This window comes from Danio rerio, chromosome 9 (genome assembly GCF_049306965.1).
Source record: "Danio rerio strain Tuebingen ecotype United States chromosome 9, GRCz12tu, whole genome shotgun sequence".
In the NCBI taxonomy this organism is placed as follows: Eukaryota; Metazoa; Chordata; class Actinopteri; order Cypriniformes; family Danionidae; genus Danio; species Danio rerio.
In genome coordinates, this window is record NC_133184.1 from 58280024 (window position 1) to 58294400 (window position 14377).

General features: G+C 37.7%; 1 long non-coding RNA gene across 1 annotated transcript in view; it reads right to left on the reverse strand.

Moving 5' to 3' along the window:
- LOC141376245 (uncharacterized) overlaps nt 1–14377 on the reverse strand; it is a 124254-nt gene that overhangs the window by 59231 nt on the left and 50646 nt on the right. Inside the window, exon 2 of the long non-coding RNA XR_012385726.1 lies at nt 4044–4319. This is a non-coding gene — a long non-coding RNA (uncharacterized lncRNA). The remainder of the gene's footprint in view (nt 1–4043; nt 4320–14377) is intronic.

The following is a 14377-nucleotide window of genomic DNA, read 5'->3' on the forward strand; positions in this document are numbered from 1 at the left end:
GAGATATCGAATTATCAATGCTAAAATTATGCAATATATTATGCATTTTGTGTATATATGTGTATATATATATATATATATATATATATATATATATATATATATATATATATATATATATATATATATATATATACAATATTAGAGCTGTCAATCGATTAAAAAAAATTAACTAATTAATCGCACCTTTTTAAAAAATTTTATCGTGATTAATTGCGATTAATCACATTTAAAATACTGAAACTTGTAATTTTGGCTATTTACATGTAAAATTAATGTAAACGCAAGACAAAAAATATTTAAATTAAAAATATTATTGTTTAATATAATTTTTGTTTAACTTGTAACACAGATTTCTTTATGTAAACAACAAACCCACAATAAACCATCAAGATCCTGCTTGACAGCCATATTTATTACAGAAATAAAACACAGACATGTTAATGACATTAAATTTCAAAACAATCAATGCCAATAAAGAAAACATTGATTTCCATGTTGGATTCTAAGTGGACTGCAAAAAAATGCCAAAATACAGGAATTGCAGATATGGAAAATGGAAAATTATAATAATAAACTATAGAATACAAACTGTTGCACTCATTGTAAAGTTTTATTGCTGTGAGTTGAGAACATTAATTATAGAGTAGAAACAATTTAGCTTAATCCTCCTTTACATTCATCCAGTTGCTAAGACTAGGAGTATCCCGCAAAATGCCCACAAATGAAGGATAATTTCTTGCAAACCGGTCGTTAAATACATTGCACACCCCTCTCCCCCTACTCAGATACGTTGCTCACTCCTACCCTGACACCCCTCAACGGGCCTGACACAGACACACACACAGACACACACAACGCGCTGCAGACGTTTTGGCCCCAACGACCTTCCATACTGGAGCGACTCACCTCAGATTCAACACGCATGATCACATTCATCAAATTTGCTTAAACTAAGCGTCCTAAAGTGTTACTGTATTTCACAAGGATTCTGACACAACAACGCGAAGCACACGCTTTCATTGCGTTTAATGAGGAAACAAGCTAAACTTGGAGGGCTCATGCTGAAAGGCAGAGTAATGCCCTGTCTTTGACAGCTCGCGACTTCACCAGAGACTTTAAGAGATTAAGATTATACTCTTATTAAAAGTCTACCGTGTAGCCTAAGCAGTGATTTTATTACCTTAAAGGAACACCGAGTCACGAAATGCGGAGGATTTTCTTTCTGTTCATCATGCGGTATCAACTTACAACAGAAGTCGAAAGTTAAAAATGAAACAGTTGAAATTGCATGAAACTCTGGAGAGCCTGGTGACGCGACTAAATGTTTTATACTGGAACTGGCCTTCAAAAAGTGCTTCCTTGGTCTTATCCACATTTATTGCATGTTGATCACACGTCCACCACAACAGGAAGTAAAAAAACCTGCAACTGCGTTAATTGCGTTAATTTTTTTTAACGCGTTAATTATTTAAAATTAATCGCATGCGTTAATGCACTAATTTTGACAGCGCTAATATATGTATATGTATATACACACAATATATATATGTTATTAAAATTGTCGTTAATGGTTGAATTATCCCTTTATTAAATATGTTTTTTGACCAGCCTTAAACACTCTCACTGGCAGAGCTGGGATAAAAACAAAACATTATTGGCTGAAGGGGGAGGAGCTACCATATGCCCCGCCCTCTTTTCAAGTCTCACTTGAGATTTCTTCAAACCTCCTATGAAAGAATGGATAATTTTAAACACATCTCACGAGAAAACCTGCAAATGTTGACTTCCATAGTTTGTTTTTCCTAGAAGTTATTGGTTACAGGTTTCCAACATTCTTCAAAATATCTTATTTTGTGTTTAACAAAAAAAAGAATCTCATGAGGGGTTGGAAATGCTCGAGGAAGAGTAAACAGTGAGAAAATGTTCATTTTTAGATGAATTTATCCCAATATTAAAAATGTTTTTTGAGCAATAGTTTAAAGTCCACATGAACCGGAAGATGCGACCATTCTTTCTGTTTTGTTATGCATATGAAATATAAACGGATTATTAAATTAAGAAACAGTGGGCGTGGCTTGTTTGTTCTACTGTGAGCTGATTGGATGCAGTAAAGTAGGCGTATCATTTAGAAAGATGGGGAAAAGTGTTTGGGGAGAGTTATTACAGCCTAACAGACTCCACCTGCTCACCATTTCAGTCTGGTATTATAACAATGTCAAACATGACAGCTGGAAGGACGTGGTTGAGTGTGCTAGAGAGACGCAAACTGAGAATTTACCTGAAAACAAACAGGAAGTGCATTTTAAGATTCCAATTTTAGATTACAAGGGCAAACTTTTTCTTAATGACAAGCACAGATGAATTGCTCACCACTAAACTATGGTTAGTTTTGATTGCATGTGTACTTTACGGGCTCTATTTTGACAGTCCATGCGCAAAGAGCAAAGAGAAGGGCGCAACCGCTTTCAGGATGTGTCTGAATCCACTTTTGCTAATTTAAGGACGGAAAAATCTACTTTGCGCTGTGGCACATGGTCTAGAAGGGTTGAGTTTATTTTCTTAATGAGTTATAGGTGTGTTTTGAGAATAAGCAAGAGAACCGTTAAACAGAGCATCTGCAGCGCGAGAATGAGAGATAAGGCATCTCAAAATCTACTTTCACTTTCACTCTCGTGGATAGGGAAACCTTTACGCACAGACATCAATTAGCCTATAAATAATTAATTTAGTTTGTTAAGTGCAAATATTTGTTTCAAAACTATTTCTAAATTTAGTTCTAATCTCCAGCAAACAAATAAATGAACAATAATAATGAAGTGTTATATCCTAATACACATGCTGTGCCCCATATGGCCTAAAACCTGCAGCTGGACAAATCTAAGCTTGTTTTTAATAAAACAGATATAAATATGCATGTAATAAATAATACTGCTAATAATAATAACATTATACAAAAGCAGATTGAATGAACTAAAAAAAAGCCTCCTGAGATGATGAAGGCATGAAGGCAGTGGTTTTTCATATTTATGTAGGCTAGAAAATAATATTTTTTTGTAATATTTTAATCCTTTATATTTAAATTCTATACTGTATATCCTTATTATATCCTATATATCTATCCTTAATATTTTAATTCTTTTTCATATGTAAAGATATTTGCGTATTGCTCTACATCTTGTATGTATTAAATAGTGTGTAAGCCAGGCGCACTCAAAATAGCAATGTGCCAGCAACGCGCCAAAAACACACCTGCTTTTTTAGAGCAGAACGCCTATGAGCGCACATATGAGCGCAAATGCATTTGCTATTTAAACAGCCTGGCACAACACCTCAAAAGTGACTTTTGCGCCGACATTGCGCCAGGTGTTTGATAGAGCCCTAAGTCTTGGTTTTCATTTACTAAAAAAACTACATGCTAGGGCTGGGCGATGAATTAAAAAGTAATCAAAATCGACATTCAGACGCTATAATCAATTTATTCAATTACTCTCCCTACCGTGTGTGGAGTCACGTGACCCTGCTCTGTTAAGGCTGAATTATACTTATTATATTATAATTTAAGCCTATTATATTAGGATATTATACTTCTGCTAAGTGCACGTCTACAGTCCGGCGCAGCCTTCGCATTCCCGCGCAGCACTCAAAACAATGTATTTACACGTCACAACGACGTGTAGCGCAAGCTTTGTCATTGGTGTTAGGTAACGGTGACGATGGTGGGCGGTGCGAAGAGCCGCATTTTAGGCAATGTGTGTATTAATTTCACTTGTTCAGTGTTGATGTTCAATAAAGGATCATAGATAGTAGATAATATGTTTTAAAATCAATAATGCACCCTTCATTTAAACATCTCTGACTTGTGAGCACATTTACTGTACGAAACCTGTTAGTGAAGTATGAGGGCAAAAACATCAAAAAATAAATAAATAAAATAATCGTTCATGAACCGTAATCGAGTTAAAATGTTCAATTCATGAGATTTGGATTTTCGGCCAAATCGCCCAGCCCTACTAGACGTGCAGACAGAATTGTAGTCGTACCTTAGTGAAGGTCAGGCAGTCTTTGTCCTGGTCTTTGTCTTTGACCTCGAAGTCGTAGAGCGCTTTTCCCTGCGGCGGCGTCTGCGATAGCGGCCGGATGCACTGGATGTAGCTGGCAGGCAGGAAGCCATGGCTGCCGTTCAGTTCCCCGTGGAACCAGTTCTCGTCCACTTTCCGCCGCAGGATAATAATGTCGCCTTTGCTGAACTTCAGGTCTCCCGGTTCTTTGCCCTCGTAGCTGTACAGAGCTTTCCCACACGGCAGCTGAGGAACGTTCTGGAAGACAGAAACACGAGACGGACTGTTCATTAAGATTTCCTCAACTATGGAAATGATGTGTGTTTTCAAAGAGAATTAAAGTGATTTAGGTTACAAAAAGGTCAGCATTTCTTGCTTAAAAGGCACCTATGATGCAAAATCATCTTTTGTAAGCTGTTTGGACAGAAGTGTGTGTAGTATAGTGTGTGTCCACAGTCATACTGGAGAGAGAGAAACACAACAATTCTCTTTATTAAATATTCTGATCATAAATATCCAGTGATTTTGAGGCCCATTGCAATGAGACATAGGATATAATATAATAATAATAATAATAATAATATAATATAATAATATTTTTTCTTTATTTATTTATTTTTCTTTATTATAATTTGTGATGTAATTTTATAGCTTATTTATTTATTTATTTATATATAATTTTTTTGTAATTTGATTTAAAATATCAAAGCTATAGACTATATGTGAATGTGTATACATGTATTCATGTGTATATATGTATGTGTATATATGAACGATTGTGTGTGTATACATATGCATGTATGTATATGTTGGCATATATGCGAGAGGAGATCATGTGATCCGGAAGTGTATAAAAAGGAGCACCTGATTGTGATGAACAATGATGTGTCAGCCTCTTTAATTTAATAAATTTGTATTTTTGGAGCCTTGGTGTTACCGCCTTTGATTTACATTTAATATTCAAAGCCATCCATAATCTTGCCTCTCCATATTTCTCTGCCCTCATCCACATTTCTGCTCCTTCTCGCACACTCGACCGTCTTTCTCTCTCCACTTGTCTTTCCACTATGGGCTGAAGAGCATTTAGCCGCTCTGCTCCGCGGCTCCCTACCACCTGCCATCAGAAACACTGACTCCCTCACAGTTGTTGTTTAATTGCTCTTGTTGACTGTACAGTGTCCTTGAGTTGCTAGAAGAGCCCCTTTACATAAAATGTACTATTATTATATTATTATTAAATAACATGACAATAAACAAACACTGAAAACTAGGGCTGAATGCCTGGACTAGCTGTTTTGATTGTATTATGAATATTAGTCACAGACTCCACCAGTCATCAACAAAAACACACAATTAAAGAGAATTAAAGCTGTGTAAACGCATTAGAAGTCTCAGTGAGTTTTTAATAAAATCAAACTCTCCGAGGGCTTTCCTTTGTGCATCTAGACGGGATTAAACCACACGTGTGCTTCTGGCTCTCTGGAGTGGAGAAATGAAATAAATAAAGACTCAGTACAGCTTATTCCATTCAGCGTAATCAATTTACAAGCTTATTTGAGCAGCACTGACAGAGCTTTAACGGGACGCTTGATGAGTCTCAACACTGCGGATGAGGAGACGATCACAGTACATCACGTTATATTCACACTAATGCAGCTTCCAGATGCTTTTAACCACAGCCAATCACATACACACAGCACACACACAAATATATATATATATATATATATATATATATATATATATATATATATATATATATACACACACACATACATGTCACAGATCACATACATGTCGTTCATGTAAATCACAGTCAAGTTATTTCTCTTCATCTATTCCCCTGATCACACAGCAGAAAATTGTGGATAAACGTGTGTGTGTGTGTGTTTGCATGTAGTGCAGTGTGTCAGGACTGTGTTTATTCACACACACACTCTAACATGTAACACCGCTGCAGCACTCATGAACTCATCAGTGTGTTTGGATGAGTGTCTGCTGGTGGGCGAGTGTGTGTGTGTGTGTGTGTGTGTGTGTGTGTGTGTGTGTGGTGTTCAGCTGAACTGAATCCTTCAGAGATACATGAATTGAGCGTTGGAGTAGTACGCTGCATCTTTCTCTCTGTCTCTGTCTCTGTCTCTCTCTCTGTCTCTCTGTCTCTCTCTCTCTCTCTCTCTCTCTCTCTGTGTTGGATTTGTGCCTGAAAACAACCTACACACGAATCCCTGAACACACAAACTGAAGCTCTGTGTCCTCATGTGCCACTTTAAACACACACTCACACATCTAACTGATTCAACACGCTCCACCAACAGAGCTGAGCCTACAGAAATCAACTCAGACACAGAAGAATTATAAACTGTCTGATCATTAAGTGCATCACTGCGTGACACTGTCTCTCACTGCATCACCATACATAACACTTCATCCCCATACATAACACTACATAAGCACACATGAAACTTCATCTCACTGCATCACCATACATTACATTTCATAACACTTCATCACCATGCATAACACTTTCTCTCACTGCATCCCTATACATAACACTGCATAAGCATGCATGACACTTTATATCACTGCATTACCATACATAACACTGCATAAGCATGCATAAAACTTTATCTCACTGCATTTCCATTCATAACACCTTCTCTCGCTGCATCCCTATACATAACACCGCATAAACATGCACGGGACTTTCTTTCACTGCATCCCCAAGCATAAAACTTCATAACACTACATCACAATGCATAACTAACTGCATAACATTTCATCTCACTGTATCACCTTGCATGCCACTTTATAACCATGCATAACACTTAATCTCATTGCATCTCCATACATAACACTGCATCAGCATGTGTGACACTTTTTCTCACTGAATCCCCATACATAATACTGCATAAGCATGCATGACACTTTCTCCAACTGCATCACCATGTGTAACACTGCACAAACATGCACGGCACTTTTCAACACTGCATCACCACACACAACACTTTCTCCCACTGCATCACCATGTATAACACTTCATAACACTGCATCACCATGTATCACACTTTATAACACTGCATCACCACACAAAACACTTTCTCCCACTGCAACTCCATGTATAACACTTCATAACGCTGCATCACCACACACAACACTTTCTCTCACTGCATTCCCGTGAATAACACTTCATAACACTGCATCACCATGTATAACACTTCATAACACTGCATCACCATGTATAACACTTCATAACACTGCATCACCATGTATAACACTTCATAACACTGCATCACCATGTATAACACTTCATAACACTGCATCACCATGTATAACACTTCATAACACTGCATCACCATGTATAACACTTCATAACACTGCATCACCATGTATAACACTTCATAACACTGCATCACCATGTATAACACTTCATAACACTGCATCATCACACAAAACACTTTCTCCCACTGCATTCCCGTGAATAACACTTCATAACACTGCATCACCATGTATAACACTTCATAACACTGCATCACCATGTATAACACTTCATAACACTGCATCACCATGTATAACACTTCATAACACTGCATCACCATGTATAACACTTCATAACACTGCATCACCATGTATAACACTTCATAACACTGCATCATCACACAAAACACTTTCTCTCACTGCATTCCCGTGAATAACACTTCATAACACTGCATCACCATGTATAACACTTCATAACACTGCATCACCATGTATAACACTTCATAACACTGCATCACCATGTATAACACTTCATAACACTGCATCACCATGTATAACACTTCATAACACTGCATCACCATGTATAACACTTCATAACACTGCATCACCATGTATAACACTTCATAACACTGCATCATCACACAAAACACTTTCTCCCACTGCATCACCGTATATAACACTTCATAACACTGCATCACCACACACAACACTTTCTCTCACTGCATCACCATGTATAACACTTCATAACACTGCATCACCATCTATACCACTTCATAACACTGCATCACCATGTATAACACTTCATACCACTGCATCACCACACACAACAGTTTCTCTTATTGCATCACCATGTATAACACTTCATAACACTGCATAACCATGTATAACACTTCATAACACTGCATCACCATGTATAACACTTCATAACACTGCATCACCATGTATAACACTTCATAACACTGCAACACCATGTATAACACTTCATAACACTGCATCATCACACAAAACACTTTCTCCCACTGCATCACCGTATATAACACTTCATAACACTGCATCACCACACACAACACTTTCTCTCACTGCATCACCATGTATAACACTTCATAACACTGCATCACCATCTATACCACTTCATAACACTGCATCACCATGTATAACACTTCATAACACTGCATCACCACACACAACAGTTTCTCTTATTGCATCACCATGTATAACACTTCATAACACTGCATAACCATGTATAACACTTCATAACGCTGCATCACCACACACAACACTTTTTCCCACTGCATCACCATGTATAACACTTCATAACACTGCATCACCATGTATAACACTTCATAACACTGCATCACCATGTATAACACTTCATAACACTGCATCACCATGTATAACACTTCATAACACTGCATCACCATGTATAACACTTCATAACACTGCATCACCATGTATAACACTTCATAACACTGCATCACCATGTATAACACTTCATAACACTGCATCACCATGTATAACACTTCATAACACTGCATCACCATGTATAACACTTCATAACACTGCATCATCACACAAAACACTTTCTCCCACTGCATCACCATGTATAACACTTCATAACACTGCATCACCGTATATAACACTTCATAACACTGCATCACCATGTATAACACTTCATAACACTGCATCACCATGTATAACACTTCATAACACTGCATCACCATGTATAACACTTCATAACACTGCATCATCACACAAAACACTTTCTCCCACTGCATCACCATGTATAACACTTCATAACACTGCATCACCGTATATAACACTTCATAACACTGCATCACCATGTATAACACTTCATAACACTGCATCACCATGTATAACACTTCATAACACTGCATCACCATGTATAACACTTCATAACACTGCATCACCATGTATAACACTTCATAACACTGCATCACCATGTATAACACTTCATAACACTGCATCACCACACACAACAGTTTCTCTTATTGCATCACCATGTATAACACTTCATAACACTGCATAACCATGTATAACACTTCATAACACTGCATCACCACACACAACAGTTTCTCTTATTGCATCACCATGTATAACACTTCATAACACTGCATCACCATGTATAACACTTCATAACACTGCATCACCACACAAAACACTTTCTCCCACTGCATCACCATGTATAACACTTCATAACACTGCATCACCATGTATAACACTTCATAACACTGCATCACCATGTATAACACTTCATAACACTGCATCACCACACAAAACACTTTCTCCCACTGCATCACCATGTATAACACTTCATAACACTGCATCACCATGTATAACACTTCATAACACTGCATCACCGTATATAACACTTCATAACACTGCATCACCATGTATAACACTTCATAACACTGCATCACCATGTATAACACTTCATAACACTGCATCACCATGTATAACACTTCATAACACTGCATCACCATGTATAACACTTCATAACACTGCATCACCATGTATAACACTGCATAACACTGCATCACCACACACAACAGTTTCTCTTATTGCATCACCATGTATAACACTTCATAACACTGCATAACCATGTATAACACTTCATAACACTGCATCACCACACACAACAGTTTCTCTTATTGCATCACCATGTATAACACTTCATAACACTGCATCACCATGTATAACACTTCATAACACTGCATCACCACACAAAACACTTTCTCCCATTGCATCACCATGTATAACACTTCATAACACTGCATCACCATGTATAACACTTCATAACACTGCATCACCATGTATAACACTTCATAACACTGCATCACCACACAAAACACTTTCTCCCACTGCATCACCATGTATAACACTTCATAACACTGTATCACCATGTATAACACTTCATAACACTGCAACTCCATGTATAACACTTCATAACGCTGCATCACCACACACAACACTTTCTCTCACTGCATTCCCGTGAATAACACTTCATAACACTGCATCACCATGTATAACACTTCATAACACTGCATCACCATGTATAACACTTCATAACACTGCATCACCATGTATAACACTTCATAACACTGCATCACCATGTATAACACTTCATAACACTGCATCACCATGTATAACACTTCATAACACTGCATCATCACACAAAACAATTTCTCCCACTGCATCACCGTATATAACACTTCATAACACTGCATCACCACACACAACACTTTCTCTCACTGCATCACCATGTATAACACTTCATAACACTGCATCACCATCTATACCACTTCATAACACTGCATCACCATGTATAACACTTCATAACACTGCATCACCACACACAACAGTTTCTCTTATTGCATCACCATGTATAACACTTCATAACACTGCATAACCATGTATAACACTTCATAACACTGCATCACCATGTATAACACTTCATAACACTGCATCACCATGTATAACACTTCATAACACTGCATCACCATGTATAACACTTCATAACACTGCATCATCACACAAAACACTTTCTCCCACTGCATCACCGTATATAACACTTCATAACACTGCATCACCACACACAACACTTTCTCTCACTGCATCACCATGTATAACACTTCATAACACTGCATCACCATCTATACCACTTCATAACACTGCATCACCATGTATAACACTTCATAACACTGCATCACCACACACAACAGTTTCTCTTATTGCATCACCATGTATAACACTTCATAACACTGCATAACCATGTATAACACTTCATAACGCTGCATCACCACACACAACACTTTTTCCCACTGCATCACCATGTATAACACTTCATAACACTGCATCACCATGTATAACACTTCATAACACTGCATCACCATGTATAACACTTCATAACACTGCATCACCATGTATAACACTTCATAACACTGCATCACCATGTATAACACTTCATAACACTGCATCACCATGTATAACACTTCATAACACTGCATCATCACACAAAACACTTTCTCCCACTGCATCACCATGTATAACACTTCATAACACTGCATCACCATGTATAACACTTCATAACACTGCATCACCATGTATAACACTTCATAACACTGCATCACCATGTATAACACTTCATAACACTGCATCATCACACAAAACACTTTCTCCCACTGCATCACCATGTATAACACTTCATAACACTGCATCACCGTATATAACACTTCATAACACTGCATCACCATGTATAACACTTCATAACACTGCATCACCATGTATAACACTTCATAACACTGCATCACCATGTATAACACTTCATAACACTGCATCACCATGTATAACACTTCATAACACTGCATCACCATGTATAACACTTCATAACACTGCATCACCACACACAACAGTTTCTCTTATTGCATCACCATGTATAACACTTCATAACACTGCATAACCATGTATAACACTTCATAACACTGCATCACCACACACAACAGTTTCTCTTATTGCATCACCATGTATAACACTTCATAACACTGCATCACCATGTATAACACTTCATAACACTGCATCACCACACAAAACACTTTCTCCCACTGCATCACCATGTATAACACTTCATAACACTGCATCACCATGTATAACACTTCATAACACTGCATCACCACACACAACAGTTTCTCTTATTGCATCACCATGTATAACACTTCATAACACTGCATAACCATGTATAACACTTCATAACACTGCATCACCACACACAACAGTTTCTCTTATTGCATCACCATGTATAACACTTCATAACACTGCATCACCATGTATAACACTTCATAACACTGCATCACCACACAAAACACTTTCTCCCACTGCATCACCATGTATAACACTTCATAACACTGCATCACCATGTATAACACTTCATAACACTGCATCACCATGTATAACACTTCATAACACTGCATCATCACACAAAACACTTTCTCCCACTGCATCACCATGTATAACACTTCATAACACTGCATCACCGTATATAACACTTCATAACACTGCATCACCATGTATAACACTTCATAACACTGCATCACCATGTATAACACTTCATAACACTGCATCACCACACAAAACACTTTCTCCCACTGCATCACCATGTATAACACTTCATAACACTGCATCACCATGTATAACACTTCATAACACTGCATCACCATGTATAACACTTCATAACACTGCATCACCATGTATAACACTTCATAACACTGCATCACCATGTATAACACTTCATAACACTGCATCACCATGTATAACACTTCATAACACTGCATCACCATGTATAACACTTCATAACACTGCATAACCATGTATAACACTTCATAACACTGCATCACCATGTGTAACACTTCATAACACTGCATCACCACACACAACAGTTTCTCTTATTGCATCACCATGTATAACACTTCATAACACTGCATAACCATGTATAACACTTCATAACACTGCATCACCACACACAACAGTTTCTCTTATTGCATCACCATGTATAACACTTCATAACACTGCATCACCATGTATAACACTTCATAACACTGCATCACCACACAAAACACTTTCTCCCACTGCATCACCATGTATAACACTTCATAACACTGCATCACCATGTATAACACTTCATAACACTGCATCACCATGTATAACACTTCATAACACTGCATCACCACACAAAACACTTTCTCCCACTGCATCACCATGTATAACACTTCATAACACTGCATCACCATGTATAACACTTCATAACACTGCATCACCATGTATAACACTTCATAACACTGCATCACCACACAAAACACTTTCTCCCACTGCATCACCATGTATAACACTTCATAACACTGCATCACCATGTATAACACTTCATAACACTGCATCACCACACAAAACACTTTCTCCCACTGCATCACCATGTATAAGACTTCATAACACTGCATCACCATGCATAACACTGCATTACATGCATAAAGCTACATCTCACTGCATGGTTCTTCATCACGCTACCTTTCTTTGCCTCTTGTTGCATTTACACTGCATATGCCAGCATCACATCTGCATGTTATTAACATCAGGAACTGAATTAGCATTAAAACACACTCCCAAGTTCACGTCTATATGATGCTCATATGTTCCCATTTGTGTTGCAACGTGTGAAGTATTGTCTTTTGTTTCATTCACATTTACACAATATTTCTATCCATATATATATATTCTGTATTGAGATAGCAGATAAAATACAGATTAATCTGCTGGTCTAAATAAATATACAGCGGTATCTTTCAGCACCTCTTCCTGCAGGCATCTTTACTTCCCCATTTACACCAGAGGAGGAGTAAACATTCACGTGACAGATGAAATGATGATGAATGTGTGTAGAAATGCAGTGTCCCGCTGAGACCTCATGAGTGTTATCATGTGTGTGTGTGTGTCATATCAGCGATCAGATGTGTAGAGATTGTGCTTCGGCTCTTCATCTCCATGTTTTGATGTCATTATGCTAATTCTGCTCATTACACCGGCTCTGGATGAGCTGTAATGTGAACACTAATGCGCTTGTTCAGCCAAAAATAACAGAGCTGGAATTTCACATCAGATCATCTTGTTTCATAATGGCAGAGTTTGACTGAGAGACGTTTACACTGAGGAACACTGTTTACCACACACACACACACACGTAGGCTGCTGTATTGATCGTTTCGGGCTGCATTATTAATGCTGTCGTCTGTATTTGGAATGAGATATCAGTACACTGTGAAAATATCTGTAATTTAGCCGTTTTCTGTATTTTTGTGTCTCATGATTTTATTTCTCCCTGTTTATTTCTGCTTTTGAACTGCATTATGGGATCTTGATCTTTCCTCCAACAACGTTTAACCTTGAAACCTTTGGTTCTTCATGTGATGTCATTCCTGCCACCTTATTTAAGGAGGTGATGCACTCACTTGGTCCATGTGTGCATGCAGTTAGGGATGGGCGATGTTGACCAATTTGGT